This window comes from Salvelinus alpinus, unplaced genomic scaffold (genome assembly GCF_045679555.1).
Source record: "Salvelinus alpinus unplaced genomic scaffold, SLU_Salpinus.1 scaffold_223, whole genome shotgun sequence".
In the NCBI taxonomy this organism is placed as follows: domain Eukaryota; kingdom Metazoa; phylum Chordata; class Actinopteri; order Salmoniformes; family Salmonidae; genus Salvelinus; species Salvelinus alpinus.
In genome coordinates, this window is record NW_027256164.1 from 11,232 (window position 1) to 34,320 (window position 23,089).

At 41.8% G+C, this 23,089-nt stretch overlaps 3 non-coding genes and 4 pseudogenes across 3 annotated transcripts; all 7 read left to right on the top strand.

Moving 5' to 3' along the window:
- Positions 1-3,721: 3,721 nt before the first annotated feature.
- LOC139567325 (U1 spliceosomal RNA) lies at positions 3,722-3,861 on the top strand (annotated as a pseudogene).
- A 664-nt stretch (positions 3,862-4,525) lies between these two features.
- On the top strand, positions 4,526-4,644 carry LOC139567322 (5S ribosomal RNA). Its single transcript, XR_011673351.1, has one exon. It is a non-coding gene; the product is annotated as a 5S ribosomal RNA (ribosomal RNA).
- Positions 4,645-7,960: 3,316 nt separating this feature from the next.
- On the top strand, positions 7,961-8,092 carry LOC139567326 (U1 spliceosomal RNA; annotated as a pseudogene).
- A 664-nt stretch (positions 8,093-8,756) lies between these two features.
- LOC139567328 (5S ribosomal RNA) lies at positions 8,757-8,875 on the top strand. The gene has a single exon (XR_011673353.1). It is a non-coding gene; the product is annotated as a 5S ribosomal RNA (ribosomal RNA).
- A 712-nt stretch (positions 8,876-9,587) lies between these two features.
- On the top strand, positions 9,588-9,729 carry LOC139567324 (U1 spliceosomal RNA; annotated as a pseudogene).
- A 664-nt stretch (positions 9,730-10,393) lies between these two features.
- LOC139567329 (5S ribosomal RNA) lies at positions 10,394-10,512 on the top strand. The gene has a single exon (XR_011673354.1). It is a non-coding gene; the product is annotated as a 5S ribosomal RNA (ribosomal RNA).
- Positions 10,513-11,223: 711 nt separating this feature from the next.
- On the top strand, positions 11,224-11,355 carry LOC139567327 (U1 spliceosomal RNA; annotated as a pseudogene).
- Positions 11,356-23,089: the final 11,734 nt, after the last annotated feature.

The window sequence follows — 23,089 nt, forward strand, 5'->3', positions numbered from 1 at the left end:
AATAAGATGTTGTTTTGTAAATATTTTATGAGGGCTGGGATGAGACAGATTGGGGACATCTTATATGAGGTCATTCCGGGGTTCCTTCCATGTCAGGCAATATTTGATAATGTGGTTGAAGAAAATGATGAAATAAGTAGAACTACTGTGGAGAACATGTATAAGAGAATATTAGGATGTCTTCCTGGGGAATGGGGTGTTTTAATAAATAAAGAGGTGGCTACAAGAGCTAGGGGTTTACCGGTTTTATATTATGAAAGTAATGGGAAGAAGTATGATTTGTCAGGTTTGAAAGTTAAAAAGGTATATGAAAAATGTATTTTAAGAGAGATAAAAACTCCTGCTTCGGAAAAAGTGTGGTCTAGGGTGTTTGCAAATATAGATGTGAAATCAATATGGAAGAATGTAAATGTAAAATATAATTCTATAGAATGTGAAGACAATGATTTTAAATTGAAACATAATAGGATTTTTACGAACGTGGTTTTACATCAAATAAATAGAGATATTAACCTCTAACGAGCCTCTACCCCGGGTCCGGGATCACCCCCCACCCCCCCACACACTGATTAGCATAGCTAGCATAGCTTCACAAGTAGATAGTAGCATCTAAATATCATTAAATCACAAGTCCAAGACACCAGATGAAAGATACAGATCTTGTGAATAAAGCCACCATTTCAGATTTTTAAAATGTTTTACAGGGAAGACAAAATATGTAAATCTATTAGCTAAACACGTTAGCAAAATACACCACTATTCTAACTCCATCAGTTTCTTACTACTTCAGGTGCTATCACCAATTCGGCTAAACTAAGATATTGATAGCCACTAACCAAGAAAAAACCTCTTCAGATGACAGTCTGATAACATATTTATGGTATAGGATAGGTTTTGTTAGAAAAAAGTGCATATTTCAGGTAGAAATCACAGTTTACAATTGCACCGACCATCACAAGACGACTAGAATTACTATAGAGAGCAACGTGTATGACCAATTTACTCTTAATAAAACATTTCATAAGAATAGACAAAGCATAGCAATGGAAAGACCCAGATCTTGTGATTCCAGACAATATTTCAGATTTTCTAAGCGTTTTACAGCGAAAACACAATAAATCGATAAGTTAGCATACCACATGTGAAAACGTTACCAGAGCATCGATTCCAGCCAAAGAGCGCTATAACGTAATCACCGCCAAAATATATTAATTTTTTCACTAACCTTCTCAGAATTCTTCCGATGACACTCCTGTAACATCATTTTACAACATACATATACAGTTTGTTCGAAAATGTGCATATTTAGCCATACAAAACCGTGGTTACACAATGAAAATACTAGGAAATCAAGCCTCAAAATGTCTGACGTCATCTTCAGAGTGATCTAGTTTAATTGAAAGCTAATCATATACTTGACTAAAAAATACAGGGTTGACAGGAATCGAAAGACAAATTAGTTCTTAATGCAATCGCTGATTTACATTTTTTAAATTATCCTTACTTTTCAATACAGGTTGCGCCAAGCGAAGCTATAGCAAACAAGATGGCGACATAAACGTTTAACATTTATCGACAGAACAGCGATTTATCATCATAAATTGTTCTTACTGTGAGCTGTTCTTCCATCAGAATCTTGGGCAAAGAATCCTTTCTTGGGTCGAATCTTCTTTTGGTCGATAGATGTCCTCTGTCCTTCGAAATATCCACTAACGATCGAACGGGACCCCGAAACGTGTCCAAAGTTTCAGAGTGCACAACAAAGAAATTCCTCAAAATCGCACTAAACGGATATAAATTGCTATTAAACGGTTCAAATTAACTACATTATGATGTTTTTAACAACTATAACGACTAAAAACATGACCGGAGAAATATCACTCTCTAAACAACGATTTGGAAGGAGGCAGGTCTGATGTCCATTTTGCGCATGACGCATGCAGGAAGAGAGCGGTACTTCTACGTTTTCGTGTTTTATAGTGGCTGTGATTGTGCAATCGAATCCATTCAAAACGTGATGACGTACTGACACCCAGAGGAAGACGTAGGCAGTGTCGGTTTCTCTATAGCATCTACTGGCACCTTAAAACCGATCCCAGATCAGGGGTAAAAATTTCTGAAATCTGACTCCCTGTCATGAAAAGTGCTGTAGATATAGTTCTGTACCACTCAGAGACAAAATTCCAACGGCTATAGAAACTAGAAAGTGTTTTCTATCCAATAATAACAATAATATGCATATTGTACGATCAAGAATTGAGCACGAGGCAGTTTAATTTGGAGACCAAAAAATGCTAATGCGGAACAGCACCCCCTATAGTTGCAAGAAGTTTTAAAAGAGAATGTGATATTTGTGATACGGGGGTGGAAAATTTTATGCACTTTTTTGTTGAATGTAGTAGATTAGAAGAGTTTCATAAGTTTTTAAAGGGGATTTTAGTACAACATTTGGGGAGAAGAGATTGTTGATGGGGTTGAGTGGAGGAGGTTGTTTCTTTTTGGGTTAACTGGGAAAAGCAAAGTTTTTAATTTTAATTTGATGAATTTTGTTCTTAGTCATGCCAGATACGCTGTAAGACAAAGACGGAATTTGGGACATTATGAAGGGAAAATTGTGAGTGTGGAGGTTTTATTTAGAAGTAGTTTAGAGAAAGATATAGAAGTAATATATAAATATGGTGGATGTAATTTTGAAAAATTGTTTGTGTGGGGGAGCAGTTTTATTGAAATTGAGTCGAATGGAAAACTTGTTTTTAATTATTAATTGGTTTTGGTGGATGATTGTGTTTTTTTAATAGGTTTCAATTTTCTTTTTTTCTTTTTGTAAAAGGATGAATTGTTCATCCTTTTTGATTATTGATTGAATGTTGTAAATATTATGTGTTTTTTCATAATAAAAGATAAAAAAAAAAAATACACCCGATCTCGTCTGATCTTGGAAGCTAAGCAGGATCGGGCCTGGTTAGTACTTGGGTGGGAGACTGCCTAGGAATACCAGGTGCTGTAAGTATTTTGTCCACTAGGGTGTGCTCTTGCATTATTTAATCAGCAACACTGCCTTGTAGTAAGCGTTTGATGCTGAATTGACTAAATTCAGCTTATATGGGCTAGTCTCCCCTGCCCTTTTAATACGATCAAAGTTCCTTGTGTTGTCAGGGAGCAACTGCATTTTATTTATAAGACAAATAAGAATATTGTTACTGAATGCAGCTTGTGTGTGCTTTGTGCTCCCTCGCCCTGTTCAAATGATCAGAGGAATTAATGCTGGTGAGGAGAGGAACTGGACTGATGTCTGATGGCCCTGTGTTTTCCATGGTGGAATTACAACCCTTCTTTTACGGAGTAAATCAAAAGCACAAGAGAATGTGAGATGTTATCGATAATAAATCAATTGGTTTCATGCATTTGTCTGTGTGTGTGTCTGAATGTGATTGTATTTCGTCATATCGCATACATTTGTGATATCAGACAGGTTAATTAAGATATTAAAAAGTCATTGGTGATTTTTTCTACAGTGTTGCATGGTGGGAATCTAGTGGTTCACTGATATAATCTAGTGAACAAAATAAACAACTTTTTCACCACTCTGTCTGCAAGTGCATTCCTAAACGGCATTTCACGCAGGTCGAAGTGATGTGATATTATCAGAACACAAAGTGGTTACCGTTAGACGAAAATGTTGGCACTGGAGAGACTTGCTCTCCACCGATGTGTATAAGTCATCCTTACCTGGCAAGTGAGCTACCGTGATCAAGAAGGCAGTTCACCCAGGGCGAGGCTCAGCCCTGCGAATTTCCCATATGCGGAAATCTCGATTGCATAATTTATGGTAGTGGGGGATTGCGTTCGCGCTCTCTCCTGATGTCTTGTTTAATCATAAACCTTGAGGTTGACTTGTGCTTATGGAGATCTTTGAAGTCAGTTTTGGAAGAGAGTTTGTGGACCAATCGAAAGGTGGACTAATCAAAAGGTGGAAACATTTGTTTGTAGCGAAACTTTGTTGGCATTTTGTGGAAACATCAATTTGCGAAATGCAGCATGGTATTTATGCCACGCTGGTACTTCAATCAAGAGATAGTTGAGAAGCCGCTCTAACCCCACCCCCAGTCATGATGTGTCATACGTGCCCCATGCGCTTACAATATGAAATTGTCCATACATGCGCTCCTCCTTAGCACAGAACAATGCAATAGTTTTTCAACATTCAGAGCTTTTGTGTATTTATTCTGGCTAGTAGGCTAGCTGCATGGGAAATTGTTGCTAATGATGTATTTGTCAGAAGTCATTGTATTTGTCCATTTTTTCCCACAAGGCTGAAATATGTGCCCTCGCTTTGAAATGTTAGCAAGGTTTGTTTGTATTTCATCCAACTATCTGTGCTAAAAAGTGATGGCTCCAGTATATGTAATTTCTTCCCCTTTTTGAGTGACCCAAAGTTCAAGCTGCTTATCTAATTGGTGAAAATGCAATGTCTGTTTATCAGACTCACTTTGACTCTATATGGTGTACCAAGAGTTGTTCCTTTGCTTACGGCCTTACCTACCTGAATACACCCGATCTCGTCTGATCTCGGAAGCTAAGCAGGGTCGGGCCTGTTTAGTACTTGGATGGGAGACTACCTGGGAATACCAGGTGCTGTAAGCATTTTGTCCACTAGGGTGTGCTCTTGCATTATTTAATCAGCAACACTGCCTTGTAGTAAGCGTTTGATGCTGAATTGACTAAATTCAGCTTATATGGGCTAGTCTCCCCTGCCCTTTTAATACGATCAAAGTTCCTTGTGTTGTCAGGGAGCAACTGCCTTTTATTTATAAGACAAATAAGAATATTGTTACTGAATGCAGCTTGTGTGTGCTTTGTGCTCCCTCGCCCTGTTCAAATGATCAGAGGAATTAATGCTGGTGAGGAGAGGAACTGGACTGATGTCTGATGGCCCTGTGTTTTCCATGGTGGAATTACAACCCTTCTTTTACAGAGTAAATCAAAAGCACAAGAGAATGTGGGATGTTATCGATAATAAATCAATTGGTTTCATGCATTTGTCTGTGTGTGTGTCTGAATGTGATTGTATTTCGTCATATCGCATACATTTGTGATATCAGACAGGTTAACTTCTAGTTCCTCCCAAACCCGGATCCGGGAGCACCCCCCACAGTAAAAAAGCTGACTACCATAGCCTAGCATAGCGTCACAAGTAAATACTAGCATCTAAATATCATTAAATCACAAGTCCAAGACACCAGATGAAAGATACACTTCTTGTGAATCCAGCCATCATTTCTGATTTTTAAAATGTTTTACAGGGAAGACACAATATGTAAATCTATTAGCTAACCACGTTAGCAAAAGACACCACATTCTTTTACTCCACCAGTTTTTTACTCCATCAGTAGCTATCACTAATTCGACTAAATAAAGATATATATAGCCACTAACCAAGAAACAACTTCATAAGATGACAGTCTGATAACATATTTATGGTATAGCATCTGTTTTTTTAGAAAAATGTGCATTTTTCAGGTATAAATCATAGTTTACCATTGCAGCCACTATCACAAAACTCACCAAAGCGACTAGAATAACTACAGAGAGCAACGTGTATTACCTAATTACTCATCATAAAACATTTCTTAAAAATACACAGCGTACAGCAATTGAAAGACACAGATCTTGTGAATCCAGACAATATTTCAGATTTTCTAAGTGTTTTACAGCGAAAACACAATATATCGTTATATTAGCATACCACATGAGCTAACATCACCCCAGCATTGATTCAAGGCAAAAAGAGCGATAACGTTATCACCACCAAAATATATTAATTTTTTCACTAACCTTCTCAGAATTCTTCAGATGACAGTCCTGTAACATCATATTACACAATGCATATAGAGTTTGTTCGAAAATGTGCATATTTAGCATCACAAATCGTGGTTATGCAATGTAATCAGTCAAAACATGGCATGCATTCTGGCCGGCGCCATCTTGGAAAGGCACCTAAGTTTACGATTATTTATCGATTAGATTGACAAAAAAAATACAGGTTGGACAGCTAATGAAAGATGCATTAGTTATTAATGCAACCGCTGAGTTAGATTTTTAAAATTAACGTTACTAGACATACAGTGTGCGTTACAGCCAGACTAGTGCCGCAATAATGGCCGACAAATGCGTTTACATTTTTCCACATAAATACGGAATAAAATCATAAATAGCTCTTACTTTTGGACGAGCTTCCATCAGAATCTTGGGCAAGTTGTCCTTTGTCCAAAAGAATCGTTGCTTTGTTGTAAAACGTCCTCTTCAACTTCGGAACTAGCAGCTAACAATAGCTACGTGGCACACACATGTCCAAATCCTCAAAGCGCAATACTACGAAAATTCCGAAAATAGCAATATACTCGCATAAACTGATATAAATCGGTTTAAAATAACTTCGTTATGATGTTTCTAACACTTATATCGAATTAAATCACAGACGGATATATCTTATGCCGATAACGAGAGCTTTTGAGCATGCCATTCTGATGTCCTCTCTTGCGCCTTGACGAGCGTCCAAAAGAACGGACATGTCACTCCATGGCCTTTTATAAACTCTGAGAAATACGTAGAGACTCCATTCCACTTCTCATTGGTTACTGACATCCAGGGGAAGGCGGGTGCAGTTCATTTCGACCCATAGGGCACACACAGAGCTTTAAACTGATCTGAGAACAGAGCCTAGATTTCTGACCTTCGCATGTCCTGTCATGATTTTCGCTGTAGAAAGAGTTCTGGTTCACCCACAGACATAATTCAAACGGTTTTAGAAACTAGAGATTGTTTTCTATCCAATAGTAATAATAATATGCATATTGTACGAGCAAGAATTGAGTACGAGGCAGTTTAATTTGGAAATGTAAAAAAATAAATAGTGCTAACAGCTCCCCCTATTGACAAAAGGTTATTAATTAAGATATTAAAAAGTCATTGGTGATTTTTTCTACAGTGTTGCATGATGGGAATCTAGTGGTTCACTGATATAATCTAGTAAACAAAATAAACAACTTTTTCACCACTCTGTCTGCAAGTGCATTCCTAAACGGCATTTCACGCAGGTCGAAGTGATGTGATATTATCAGAACACAAAGTGTTTACCGTTAGATGAATATGTTGGCACTGGAGAGACTTGCCCTCCACCGATGTGTATAAGTCATACTTACCTGTCAAGGAAGCTACCGTGATCAAGAATACCAGGTGCTGTAAGTATTTTGTCCACAAGGGTGTGCTCTTGCATTATTTAATCAGCAACACTGCCTTGTAGTAAGCGTTTGATGCTGAATTGACTAAATTCAGCTTATATGGGCTAGTCTCCCCTGCCCTTTTAATACGATCGAAGTTCCTTGTGTTGTCAGGGAGCAACTGCCTTTTATTTATAAGACAAATAAGAATATTGTTACTGAATGCAGCTTGTGTGTGCTTTGTGCTCCCTCGCCCTGTTCAAATGATCAGAGGAATTAATGCTGGTGAGGAGAGGAACTGGACTGATGTCTGATGGCCCTGTGTTTTCCATGGTGGAATTACAACCCTTCTTTTACGGAGTAAATCAAAAGCACAAGAGAATGTGAGATGTTATCGATAATAAATCAATTGGTTTCATGCATTTGTCTGTGTGTGTGTCTGAATGTGATTGTATTTCGTCATATCGCATACATTTGTGATATCAGACAGGTTAATTAAGATATTAAAAAGTCATTGGTGATTTTTTTCTACAGTATTGCATGATGGGAATCTAGTGGTTCACTGATATAATCTAGTAAACGAAATAAACAACTTTTTCACCACTCTGTCTGCAAGTGCATTCCTAAACGGCATTTCACGCAGGTCGAAGTGATGTGATATTATCAGAACACAAAGTGGTTACCGTTAGACGAAAATGTTGGCACTGGAGAGACTTGCCCTCCACCGATGTGTATAAGTCATATTTACCTGGAAGGCGGTTCACCCAGGGCGAGACTCAGCCATTGCACTCTGGCTGTGCTGACCCCTGCGAATTTCCCAAATGGATTGCATAATTTATGGTAGTGGGGGACTCCGTTCGCGCTCTCTCCTGATGTGTTGTTTAATGATAAACCTTGAGGTTGACTTGTGCTTATGGAGATCTTTGAAGTCAGGTTTGAAAGAGATTTTGTGGACCAATCGAAAGGTGGACTAATCAAAAGGTGGAAACATTTGTTTGTAGCGAAACATTGTTGGCATTTTGTGGAAACATCATGTTGCCAAATGCAGCATGGTATTTATGCCACGCTGGTACTTCAATCAAGAGATAGTTGAGAAGCCGCTCTAACCCCACCCCCAGTCATGATGTGTCATACGCGCCCCATGCGCTTACAATATGAAATTGTCCATACATGCGCTCCTCCTTAGCACAGAACAATGCAATAGTTTTTCAACATTCAGAGCTTTTGTGTATTTATTCTGGCTAGTAGGCTAGCTGCATTGGAAATTGTTGCTAATGATGTATTTGTCAGAAGTCATTGTATTTGTCCATTTTTTCCCACAAGGCTGAAATATGTGCCCTCGCTTTGAAATGTTAGCAAGGTTTGTTTGTATTTCATCCAACTATCTGTGCTAAAAAGTGATGGCTACAGTATATGTAATTTCTTCCCCTTTTTGAGTGACCCAAAGTTCAAGCTGCTTATCTAATTGGTGAAAATGCAATGTCTGTTTATCAGACTCACTTTGACTCTATATGGTGTACCAAGAGTTGTTCCTTCGCTTACGGCCTTACCTACCTGAATACACCAGATCTCGTCTGATCTCGGAAGCTAAGCAGGGTCGGGCCTGGTTAGTACTTGGATGGGAGACTGCCTGGGAATACCAGGTGCTGTAAGCATTTTGTCCACTAGGGTGTGCTCTTGCATTATTTAATCAGCAACACTGCCTTGTAGTAAGCGTTTGATGCTGAATTGACTAAATTCAGCTTATATGGGCTAGTCTCCCCTGCCCTTTTAATACGATCAAAGTTCCTTGTGTTGTCAGGGAGCAACTGCCTTTTATTTATAAGACAAATAAGAATATTGTTACTGAATGCAGCTTGTGTGTGCTTTGTGCTCCCTCGCCCTGTTCAAATGATCAGAGGAATTAATGGTGGTGAGGAGAGGAACTGGACTGATGTCTGATGGCCCTGTGTTTTCCATGGTGGAATTACAACCCTTCTTTTACGGAGTAAATCAAAAGCACAAGAGAATGTGAGATGTTATCGATAATAAATCAATTGGTTTCATGCATTTGTCTGTGTGTGTGTCTGAATGTGATTGTATTTCGTCATATCGCATACATTTGTGATATCAGACAGGTTAATTAAGATATTAAAAAGTCATTGGTGATTTTTTTCTACAGTGTTGCATGATGGGAATCTAGTGGTTCACTGATATAATCTAGTAAACAAAATAAACAACTTTTTCACCACTCTGTCTGCAAGTGCATTCCTAAACGGCATTTCACGCAGGTCGAAGTGATGTGATATTATCAGAACACAAAGTGGTTACCGTTAGACGAAAATGTTGGCACTGGAGAGACTTGCCCTCCACCGATGTGTATAAGTCATATTTACCTGGAAGGCGGTTCACCCAGGGCGAGGCTCAGCCATTGCACTCTGGCTGTGCTGACCACTGCGAATTTCCCAAATGCGGAAATCTCGATTGCATAATTTATGGTAGTGGGGGACTGCGTTCGTGCTCTCCCCTGATGTCTTGTTTGATGATAAACCTTGAGGTTGACTTGAGCTTATGGAGATCTTTGAAGTCAGTTTTGAAAGAGATTTTGTGGACCAATCGAAAGGTGGACTAATCAAAAGGTGGAAACATTTGTTTGTAGCGAAACATTATTGGCATTTTGTGGAAACATCATGTTGCGAAATGCAGCATGGTATTTATGCCACGCTGGTACTTCAATCAAGAGATAGTTGAGAAGCCGCTCTAACCCCACCCCCAGTCATGATGTGTCATACGCCCCCCATGCGCTTACAATATGAAATTGTCCATACATGCGCTCCTCCTTAGCACAGAACAATGCAATAGTTTTTCAACATTCAGAGCTTTTGTGTATTTATTCTGGCTAGTAGGCTAGCTGCATGGGAAATTGTTGCTAATGATGTATTTGTCAGAATTCATTGTATTTGTCCATTTTTTCCCACAAGGCTGAAATATGTGCCCTCGCTTTGAAATGTTAGCAAGGTTTGTTTGTATTTCATCCAACTATATGTGCTAAAAAGTGATGGCTACAGTATATGTAATTTCTTCCCCTTTTTGAGTGACCCAATGTTCAAGCTGCTTATCTAATTGGTGAAAATGCAATGTCTGTTTATCAGACTCACTTTGACTCTATATGGTATACCAAGAGTTGTTCCTTCGCTTACTGCCTTACCTACCTGAATACACCCGATCTCGTCTGATCTCGGAAGCTAAGCAGGGTCTGGCCTGGTTAGTACTTGGATGGGAGACTTCCTGGGAATACCAGGTGCTGTAAGCAATTTGTCCACTAGGGTGTGCTCTTGCATTATTTAATCAGCAACACTGCCTTGAAGTAAGCGTTTGATGCTGAATTGACTAAATTCTGCTTATATGGGCTCGTCTCCCCTGCCCTTTTAATACGATCAAAGTTCCTTGTGTTGTCAGGGAGCAACTGCCTTTTATTTATAAAACAAATAAGAATATTGTTACTGAATGCAGCTTGTGTGTGCTTTGTGCTCCCTCGCCCTGTTCAAATGATCAGAGGAATTAATGCTGGTGAGGAGAGGAGCTGGACTGATGTCTGATGGCCCTGTGTTTTCCATGGTGGAATTACAACCCTTCTTTTACGGAGTAAATCAAAAGCACAAGAGAATGTGAGATGTTATCGATAATAAATCAATTGGTTTCATGCATTTGTCTGTGTGTGTGTCTGAATGTGATTGTATTTCGTCATATCGCATACATTTGTGATATCAGACAGGTTAATTAAGATATTAAAAAGTCATTGGTGATTTTTTCTACAGTGTTGCATGATGGGAATCTAGTGGTTCACTGATATAATCTAATAAACAAAATAAACAACTTTTTCACCACTCTGTCTGCAAGTGCATTCCTAAACGGCATTTCACGCAGGTCGAAGTGATGTGATATTATCAGAACACAAAGTGGTTACCGTTAGACGAAAATGTTGGCACTGGAGAGACTTGCCCTCCACCGATGTGTATAAGTCATATTTACCTGGAAGGCGGTTCACCCAGGGCGAGACTCAGCCATTGCACTCTGGCTGTGCTGACCCCTGCGAATTTCCCAAATGGATTGCATAATTTATGGTAGTGGGGGACTCCGTTCGCGCTCTCTCCTGATGTGTTGTTTAATGATAAACCTTGAGGTTGACTTGTGCTTATGGAGATCTTTGAAGTCAGGTTTGAAAGAGATTTTGTGGACCAATCGAAAGGTGGAAACATTTGTTTGTAGCGAAACATTGTTGGCATTTTGTGGAAACATCATGTTGCCAAATGCAGCATGGTATTTATGCCACGCTGGTACTTCAATCAAGAGATAGTTGAGAAGCCGCTCTAACCCCACCCCCAGTCATGATGTGTCATACGCGCCCCATGCGCTTACAATATGAAATTGTCCATACATGCGCTCCTCCTTAGCACAGAACAATGCAATAGTTTTTCAACATTCAGAGCTTTTGTGTATTTATTCTGGCAAGTAGGCTAGCTGCATGGGAAATAGTTGCTAATGATGTATTTGTCAGAAGTCATTGTATTTGTCTATTTTTTCCCACAAGGCTGAAATATGTGCCCTCGCTTTGAAATGTTAGCAAGGTTTGTTTGTATTTCATCCAACTATCTGTGCTAAAAAGTGATGGCTACAGTATATGTAATTTCATCCCCTTTTTGAGTGACCCAATGTTCAAGCTGCTTATCTAATTGGTGAAAATGCAATGTCTGTTTATCAGACTCACTTTGACTCTATATGGTATACCAAGAGTTTTTCCTTCGCTTAAGGCCTACCTACCTGAATGCGCATTTCCTGATTGGAGAAGTGACGACAGGTGCGAGTGTCTGAGCTGTGAGTGAGTGTTTGCTGGAGAGTGTTTGCTCGAGAGCTTTTTTGGTTATTTTTCAACGTTTTTTGAAGTTTAATATTTGATTTGTGCATTTGAATACATTTAAGTTTGGTTCGTTTTTTTCCCCCTTTGCAGTTTTGCTGCTTGGGGGAGAGGTTTCGTGTCTCATTTTTGTTTTACAATGACGGACAACATGGCAATGGCTAATGGACTGGACAAGGACAAAGAAAATGCGCAACGGAAGAAACATGGAGATGAAGGAGGAATGAAATATGGAAAAGAATTTACGGTGGCAGTGGAGTTGATGGGAGAAGATAAAGTCACAACGATGGAATTGCTACGTGCGATTAAAGAGGTGTGTGGGGAGGTGGTGGGATGTAGAGTAAAAGGAGAAAGAAAGTACGAGATCACGATGAGAAATGGAAAAGGAAAAGAGCGCTTAATGGATGGCTTCATGATTAAAGAAACAAGAATTATGGCAAGAGATGTGGCTAAGATAATGGCAAATAGGTTGAATAAGGTGATGGGAAGCATCATAGCACCTACTCAGGCCTATGGAGTTCCAGGGCGGGATGTAGTGGACACCCTCTGCACTATCCGAGATGTAGTGAAGCAGATGCAGGAAGTGGGAGGGGCGGTGCTCTGTCTAGATCTGAATAAAGCTTTTGATCGGGTGGAGCATCGGTTCCTGTTAGAGGCCTTGGCAAGATTTGGGTTCGGGCCTCGTCTTAAAGAATGGGTGAAGCTTTTGTATGGGTCAGCTTGCAGTGTCGTTAAATGTAATGGTGTGTTAACTGATTCCTTTCCCCTGGGCAGGTCTGTTAGGCAGGGTTGTCCATTGTCTGCATTGCTATACAGCATCTCAGTAGAGCCTTTAGCGGTGTTTGTAAAGCGTGATGGAGGAGTGCATGGAGTGGACCTCCCGGGGGGAGGCGTCAGTGTAATGCATCATTATGCTGATGATACCACATGTACTGTGCGGGATGGAGAGAGTGTGAATTGTCTGATGAAGTGTTTTGATGTGTATGGGAGAGCTTCTGGGGCTAAGGTGAATGTAGAAAAGTCACAAATGTTATGTGCTGATGATAATGTTATAAGTACATGTAACATTCCTTTTAAGACTGTTAAGGGGCATGTGAGAATTTTAGGTGTGAATATTGGGGTAGATGAGCGTGAGGCGAGGGACTTAACTTGGACAGGGGTGATTAATAAAATAAAGACGACTTTAAATTGTTGGAAACAAAGGAAATTAAAATTGAGGTGGAAAGTGGTGGTGGTGAATGCATTGTTGATGTCCAAATGTGTGTATACCTTAGGGGTTATGGACATGCCGGAATGGGTTCTGAAGGGAATTAATAATTTAGTGTCTGATTTCCTGTGGGGTGGGAAGGGGGTGAAGATTGCTCACGATGTGATGATAGCAAATTATGATAGGGGTGGGTTGAGATTAATAGATCTGGAAGTGAAGTTAAAAGCCATGAGGGTTAAGAGAGTGCAACGGTTTTTGTATGGGGAGGAGGGTCAGGGGTGGAAGGAGTTTTTCAGACATTGGTTGCATAGGAGTGGAGGTTGTGGGGATTACGGGTTGTTAATGTGTTTTAAGCCTAGCATGTATGCAGAGGTGCCTGAGTTTTACCAGGAGGTGTTCAGGGCCTGGGCAGAGTTCTTACCGCAGGTAAGTTATGAGTGTGACTCTATAGGGGTGATTTTGAATATACCAGTTTTTCTGAACCCAATGCTGAAATCAGAGGGAAAGATGATGGAGAGTAAGGTAATAATGAAGGCAGGCATGATAAGAGTGAGGGACTTTAGGTATGAGGTGGTGCCGGGGTTCCTGCCTGATCAGGCGATAGTAGATACTGTCTGGGGTATAGATGAAGATGTCAGAAAAGGGACGGTGTTGCGAATGTATGAGAGGATAAAGGAGTGTGTTCCAGGGGAGTGGGTGAGGCTGCTGGACAATCATTCGAGTAATGGAGTCTTAGAGACCTTGCTTGAGATGAAGGTGAAATGTGGAGAAACCATGCAAGCCTTATCCTCTACTCAGGTGAGGGCCTTATACTGGGCGATTATTACCAGGAAGGTCAGAGCGCCGGCATCGGAGAAAGTGTGGAGGCAAGTTTTTCCAGGGATGGAAGTTGAGACGTTGTGGGAAAACATGGTAGTGAGGCTCAACAGTCTAGAATGTACCCATTTTGACTTTATATTGAGGCACAACCGTGTTTTTACTAAGGTGGTGTTACATCAGGTAGACAGGTCAGTGTCTCGTGTGTGTGATGTATGTAGAGATGAGGATGAAAATCTGATGCACATGATGTTTGAATGTGTTGATGTGGCTGGGTTTTATGTGAGGTTGAGGGAAATGTTAGAAAGGTACTGGGGAGAAGAGATAATAGGTGGGGGTGATTGGAGGTGGTTGGTATTGTTTGGAGTGGGTCAGCATGTGAGGGGGGTGAATATTGTATTGTTGAATTTTATGCTATCACATGCAAGGTATGCGGTATATTCTAGGAGGAACTTGGCAAGGTTTGAGGGAAAGAGGGTGACAGTGTGGAAGGTATTTGAAGGATTGATAAGGAAGGATGTAGATTTGATGTATAGGTCTAAGCAGGAGGATTTTGAGAAGGTGTTTATGAAGGATTGTGGATTTATTACTGTGGGGGAGGATGGTGGTTTGGTGTATGGGTTTTGATGTGTAAAGTGTTGGAGATATTATTTTTTTATTTTTTTTTGTGGAATTTGTCTTAATAAAGTCTTGTATGCATTGGTTGTATAATTCTGGTATTTTAATTTCTTTGGGTTTTTTGATTTGATAGGGGGTGAATTGTTTGCCTGCCTATGTTTAGAAATGTATTGATTGAAATGGTTGTTGCATATTGAATTTGTAAATATTGTAAAACAATAATTTTTTATAATAAAAAATAAAAGTAAAAAAAATTAAAAAAATACACCCGATCTCGTCTGATCTCGGAAGCTAAGCAGGGTCGGGCTTGGTTAGTACTTGGATGGGAGACTGCCTGGGAATACCAGGTGCTGTAAGCATTTTGTCCACTAGGGTGTGCTCTTGCATTATTTAATCAGCAACACTGCCTTGTAGTAAGCGTTTGATGCTGAATTGACTAAATTCAGCTTATATGAGCTAGTCTCCCCTGCCCTTTTAATACGATCAAAGTTCCTTGTGTTGTCAGGGAGCAACTGCCTTTTATTTATAAGACAAATAAGAATATTGTTACTGAATGCAGGTTGTGTGTGCTTTGTGCTCCCTCGCCCTGTTCAAATGATCAGAGGAATTAATGCTGGTGAGGAGAGGAGCTGGACTGATGTCTGATGGCCCTGTGTTTTCCATGGTGGAATTACAACCCTTCTTTTACAGAGTAAATCAAAAGCACAAGAGAATGTAAGATGTTATCGATAATAAATCAATTGGTTTCATGCATTTGTTTGTGTGTGTGTCTGAATGTGATTGTATTTCGTCATATCGCATACATTTGTGATATCAGACAGGTTAATTAAGATATTAAAATGTCATTGGTGATTTTTTCTACAGTGTTGCATGATGGGAATCTAGTGGTTCACTGATATAATCTAGTAAACAAAATAAAAAACTTTTTCACCACTCTGTCTGCAAGTGCATTCCTAAACGGCATTTCACGCAGGTCGAAGTGATGTGATATTATCAGAACACAAAGTGGTTACCGTTAGACGAAAATGTTGGCACTGGAGAGACTTGCCCTCCACCGATGTGTATAAGTTTTCCCTTCCGGCGCCGAAAAGAGATGGCCGCCTCGCTTCGCGTTCCTTGGAAAATATGCAGTATTTTGTTTTTTTATGTGTTATTTCTTACATCGGTACCCCAGGTAATCTTAGGTTTCATTACATACAGTCGGGAGGAACTACTGAATATACGATTAACGTCAACTCATCATCGTTCCTACCAGGAATATGACTTTCCCGAAACGGATCCAGTGTTTTACCTTCCACCCAATACAATGGATCTGATCCCAGCCGGCGACCCTGTGCGACGCCGTAAAAGGGGAAAACGAGGCGGTCTCGTGGTCAGGCTTCGGAGACGGGCACATCGCGCTCCACTCCCTAGCATACTACTCGCCAATGTCCAGTCTCTTGACAATAAGGTTGATGAAATCCGAGCACGGGTAGCATTCCAGAGAGACATCAGGGATTGCAACGTGCTCTGCTTCACGGAAACATGGCTAACTCAAGAGACGCTAACGGAGTCGGTGCAGCCAGCTAGTTTCTTCATGCATCGCGCCGACAGAAACAAACATCTTTCTGGTAAGAAGAGGGGCGGGGGGGTATGCCTTATGATTAACGAGACGTGGTGTGATCATCATAACAACACACAGGAACTCAAGTCATTCTGTTCACCTGATCTAGAACTCCTCACAATCAAATGTCGACCGCATTATCTACCAAAGGGAATTCTCTTCAATCATAATCACAGCCGTATATATTCCCCCCCAAGCAGACACATCGATGGCCCTGAACGAACTCTATCTGACTCTTTGTAAACTGGAAACCACACACCCTGAGGCTGCATTCATCGTAGCTGGGGATTTTAACAAGGCTAATCTAAAAACAAAACTCCCTAAATTCTATCAGCATATCGATTGTGCTACCAGGGCTGGAAAAACCCTAGATCATTGTTATACTAATTTCCGCGACGCATATAAGGCCCTCCCCCGCCCCCCTTTCGGAAAAGCTGACCACGACTCCATTTTGTTGATTCCAGCCTACAAACAGAAACTAAAACAACAAGCTCCCGCGCTCAGGTCTGTTCAACGCTGGTCCGACCAATCTGAATCCACGCTTCAAGACTGCTTCGATCACGCGGATTGGAATATGTTCCGCATTGCGTCCAACAACAATATTGACGAATATGCTGATTCGGTGAGCGAGTTCATTAGGAAGTGCATTGACGATGTCGTACCCACAGCAACGATTAAAACATTCCCAAACCAGAAACCGTGGATTGACGGCAGCATTCGCGTGAAACTGAAAGCGCGAACCACTGCTTTTAACCAGGGCAAGGTGACCGGAAGCATGACCGAATACAAACAGTGTAGCTATTCTCTCCGCAAGGCAATCAAACAGGCTAAGTCCCAGTACAGAGACAAAATCGAGGCGCAATTCAACAGCTCAGACACAAGAGGTATGTGGCAGGGTCTACAGTCAATCACGGATTACAAAAAGAAAACCAGCCCCGTCGCGGACCAGGATGTCTTGCTCCCAGACAGGCTAAACAACTTTTTTGCCCTCTTTGAGGACAATACAGTGCCACTGACACGGCCCCCTACCAAAACCTGCGGGCTCTCCTTCACTGCAGCCGAGGTGAGTAAAACATTTAAACGTGTTAACCCTCGCAAGGCTGCAGGCCCAGACGGCATTCCCAGCCGCGTCCTCAGAGCATGCGCAGACCAGCTGGCTGGTGTGTTTACGGACATATTCAATCATTCCTTATCCCAGTCTGCTGTTCCCACATGCTTCAAGAGGGCCACCATTGTTCCAGTTCCCAAGAAAGCTAAGGTAACTGAGCTAAACGACTACCGCCCCGTAGCACTCACTTCCGTCATCATGAAGTGCTTTGAGAGACTAGTCAAGGACCATATCACCTCCACCCTACCGGACACCCTAGACCCACTCCAATTTGCTTACCGACCCAATAGGTCCACAGACGACGCAATCGCAACCACACTGCACACTGCCCTAACCCATCTGGACAAGAGGAATACCCATGTGAGAATGCTGTTCATCGATTACAGCTCAGCATTTAACACCATAGTACCCTCCAAACTCGTCATCAAGCTCGAGACCCTGGGTCTCGACCCCGCCCTGTGCAACTGGGTCCTGGACTTCCTGACGGGCCGCCCCCAGGTGGTGAGGGTAGGTAACAACATCTCCACCCCGCTGATCCTCAACACTGGGGCCCCACAAGGGTGCGTTCTGAGCCCTCTCCTGTACTCCCTGTTCACCCACGACTGCGTGGCCATGCACGCCTCCAACTCAATCATCAAGTTTGCGGATGACACTACAGTGGTAGGCTTGATTACCAACAACGACGAGACGGCCTACAGGGAGGAGGTGAGGGCCCTCGGAGTGTGGTGTCAGGAAAATAACCTCACACTCAACGTCAACAAAACAAAGGAGATGATTGTGGACTTCAGGAAACAGCAGAGGGAGCACCCCCCTATCCACATCGACGGGTCAGTAGTGGAGAAGGTGGAAAGTTTTAAGTTCCTCGGTGTACACATCACGGACAAACTGAATTGGTCCACCCACACAGACAGCGTTGTGAAGAAGGCGCAGCAGCGCCTCTTCAACCTCAGGAGGCTGAAGAAATTCGGCTTGTCACCAAAAGCACTCACAAACTTCTACAGATGCACAATCGAGAGCATCCTGTCGGGCTGTATCACCGCCTGGTACGGCAACTGCTCCGCCCACAACCGTAAGGCTCTCCAGAGGGTAGTGAGGTCTGCAGAACGCACCACCGGGGGCAAACTACCTGCCCTCCAGGACACCTACACCACCCGATGTCACAGGAAGGCCATAAAGATCATCAAGGACAACAACCACCCAAGCCACTGCCTGTTCACCCCGCTATCATCCAGAAGGCGAGGTCAGTACAGGTGCATCAAAGCAGGGACCGAGAGACTGAAAAACAGCTTCTATCTCAAGGCCATCAGACTGTTAACCTTTCACGGCTACTAACCCCGGATCCGGGAGCACCCCCCACCCCCCACACACTGATTAGCATAGATAGCATAGCTTCACAAGTAGATAGTAGCATCTAAATATCATTAAATCACAAGTCCAAGACACCAGATGAAAGATACAGATCTTGTGAATAAAGCCACCATTTCAGATTTTTAAAATGTTTTACAGGGAAGACAAAATATGTAAATCTATTAGCTAAACACGTTAGCAAAATACACCACTATTCTAACTCCATCAGTTTCTTACTCCTTCAGGTGCTATCACCAATTCGGCTCAACTAAGATATTGATAGCCAATAACCTATAAAAAAAACCATCAGATGACAGTCTGATAACATATTCATGGTATAGGATAGTTTTTGTTAGAAAAAAGTGCATATTTCAGGTAGAAATCACAGTTTACAATTGCACCGACCATCACAAATCCACTAGAATTACTAGATAGAGCAACGTGTATGACCAATTTACTCATCATAAAACATTTCATAAAAATAGACAAAGCATAGCAATGGAAAGACCCAGTTCTTGTGATTTCAGACCATATTTCAGATTTTCTAAGCGTTTTTCAGCGAAAACACAATAAATCGATAAGTTAGCATACCACATGTTCCAACGTTACCAGAGCATCGATTCCAGCCAAAGAGCGCTATAACGTAATCACCGCCAAAAGATATTAATTTTTTCACTAACCTTCTCAGAATTCTTCCGATGACACTCCTGTAACATCATTTTACAACATACATATACAGTTTGTTCGAAAAGGTGCATATTTAGCCATACAAAACCGTGGTTACACAATAAAAATACTAGGAAATCAAGCCTCAATATGTCTGACGTCATCTATCAGAGTGATCTAGTTTAATTGAAAGCTAATCATATACTTGACTAAAAAATACAGGGTAGACAGGAATCGAAAGACAAATTAGTTCTTAATGCAACCGCTGATTTACATTTTTAAAATTATCCTTACTTTTCAATACAGGGTTCGCCAGGTGAAGCTATACCAAACAAAATGGCGAAATATGCGTTTAAAATATTTCGACAGAAACACGGTTTATCATATTAAATATTGCTTACTTTGAGCTGATCTTCCATCATATTCTTGGGCAATGTATCCTTTCTATGTTATAAACGTCTTTTGGTCGATAGATGTCCTCTGTCCTTCGAAATGTCCACCACCAACGACCGACACCCCGAAACGTTTCCAAAGCTAAAAAGGGCACGACAAATAAATTCCTCAAAATCGCACTAAACGGATATAAATTGCTATAAAACGGTTCAAATTAACTACATTATGATGTTTTTAACAACTATAACGACTGAAAACATGACCGGAGAAATATCACTCTCTAAAAAACGATTTGGAACGAGGCAAGTCCGATGGCCTTCACGCTTCAGGCGCACGATGAGAAAGGGGGGTCTCTGTACATTTTGGGCTTTTATAATGGCTGGGAATATCCCATCGAGTTCATTGAAAACGTGATGACGTACAGACACCCAGAGGAAGACGTAGGCAGTGTCGGTTTCTTCATAGCATTCACTGTGGCCTTATAAACAGACCCCAGATCAGAGGTAAAAATTTCTGAAATCTGAACACTGTCATGAAAAGTGATGTAGAAATTGATCTGTACCACTCAGAGACAAAATTTCAACTCCTATAGAAACTATAGACTGTTTTCTATCCAATAATAACAATAATATGCATATTGTACGATCAAGAATTTAGCACGAGGCAGTTTAATTTGGAGACACAAATATGCTAATGCGGAACAGCACCCCCTATAGTTGCAAGAAGTTAAACAGCCACCACTAACATTTAGCGGCCGCTGCCAACATACTGACTCAACTCCAGCCACTTTAAAAATGGGAATTGATGGAAATTATGTAAAAATGTACCACTAGCCACTTTAAACAATGCCACTTAATATAATGTTTACATACCCTCCATTACCCATCTCATATGTATATACTGTACTCTATATCATCTACTGCATCTTGCCATCTTTATGTAATACATGTACCACTAGCCACTTTAAACTATGCCACTTTATGTTTACATACCCTACAGTACTCATCTCATATGTATATACCGTACTCTATACCATCTACTGCATCTTGCCATGCCGTTCTGTACCACCACTCATTCATATATCTTTATGTACATATTCTTTATCCCTTTACACTTGTGTGTGTGTATAAGGTAGTAGTTGTGGAATTGTTAGGTTAGATTACTTGTTGGTTATTACTGCATTGTCGGAACTAGAAGCACAAGCATTTCGCTACACTCGCATTAACATCTGCTAACCATGTGTATTCAAAGGCCGGAAAAATATCTTCATCACACTTGAAGGCTCATAACAAGACCTATGGGTTACCTAGAAACCCAACTATTGACTCATTATATCCCCACGGATGTCTACTCTACCCTCAATTATTCCTGACACCACAGAACCTTATCTTGGGTTCTTTCCAGGACCAAACTCTCAACTAGAGCAGACCGCTCCAAACGCTAACACACAAGTCTATGGGGAGAGAAAGGTCAAACACACCTTTTTCAAAGAAGGATCTATTATACTTCTACACATTACAGGAACTCCACGTATGGCTCTTCCTGACCCCTAAGACTCCTAGTCTTTCCTAAAATTGACCTGGTACCTCTCGGACACCCACAACCCAAACAGCACCCCAAAAGCAAAGTGTCTACTTTTCCTGTACTATTCTCCATAGGAATCAACGACAGAGGCCTCTCCATCACTTAACAGACTCACAGACGCCGCATCCAAATTGAATAGCGATCTCATTGGACGAACCACGGCCATACCCCTCACATGGCAACAGCTTGCACACCTCATGCACCAATGGGATTAGAGCTACCTGACAAAAACCACACCCCAGCTATTTCCTATAAAAAGAGGAGCACCTCTCAGTCTCAGCATCATTAGGGTCAGGAGACCCCAACGCCATCCACTGGCCAAAGACTCTAGCTGGAACGCTACAAGGACTACCTCTTCCTCAACGGATCTACTGAATCTACTGGGCTCTAGCTACACGCTACCCCCTATAAAGACACCTCACCTGGATAAAGACATCAACTGAGGCTCCCTCCCCACTGGCATCTTACTCAACGGATCTACTGGGCTCTAGCTACACGCTACCCCCTATAAAGACACCTCACCTGGATAAAGACATCAACTGGGGCTCCCTCCCCACGGGCATCTCATCAGATCTACTGGGCTCTAGCCATACGCTACTCCCTATAAAGACACCTCACCTGGATAAAGACATCAACTGGGGCTCCCTCCCCACGGGCATCCCATCAGATCGACTGGGCTCTAGCTATACGCTACTCCCTAAAAAGACACCTCACCTGCATCAAGACATCAACTGGGGCTCCCACGACTGACCCTCCCAGACCTTCCAGACCTTCGACCCTCCACCACACATACACCCACACACACACACCCCAATTTTTCTGGTCCATAATACGGCTTTTTTACCGCATTAAGACCGAGTGCACCATTCTTTTTGCACTTTTTTCTCCTCCCTGCCACCTGATGAAGCCGAGTAAGGCAGAAACGCGTCGTGGCTGGGCTACCCCTAGACCCGTTGTGCAGCTGTAAGGCAGGCAGGTTCCACACGGACTTCGGGGGTACCTCCTTTTGGCTACTTATTTTCATTTGTACTTTTCCCTTACCCTTATTTTTAGTTTTACACAGGTACACACTATACATGGCAGATCTACAAGACAGCGACAACTCCGGGCACTCTGATGGCTACTCAGAACCCCTACTCTACCACAAGACTAGCCCTATCACTTCTACGGGGCACAGCTACCAACACAGACCCTCTGAACTCTTTAAAAAGAGACGCACAGTAGAGCCGGCCGAAATTAGTCCCGACCGGCAGCCTGGCCTCATTATGGAAACGTCACATAATGAACTTTTTTCTCAGCCTCCTACACAGCGGGAGAAACATCCCACACCTATGGGCTTTCTCCCCCACCAGGCAGTTCCTCTCCACGGCCTCCACAGGACCCAGCTACCGGATGACTACACCCCTACACCATCACACTGGGGACAAAAAAACACACCTCCTGATAACACCCCCAGCAGGCAACCACGCCCCACAGCTCACCTCACACCACCCTACTCCAGGACCTCAAAGACACCTAGAGGACCTACCTCAGATCCTATACACAGACCTCCTCTTCTTCCCCTCCTTACAGAACACCACCACCACACAGCATCCCCTAGGCGACCCAGGATGAATATAGACACCCTGCTAAA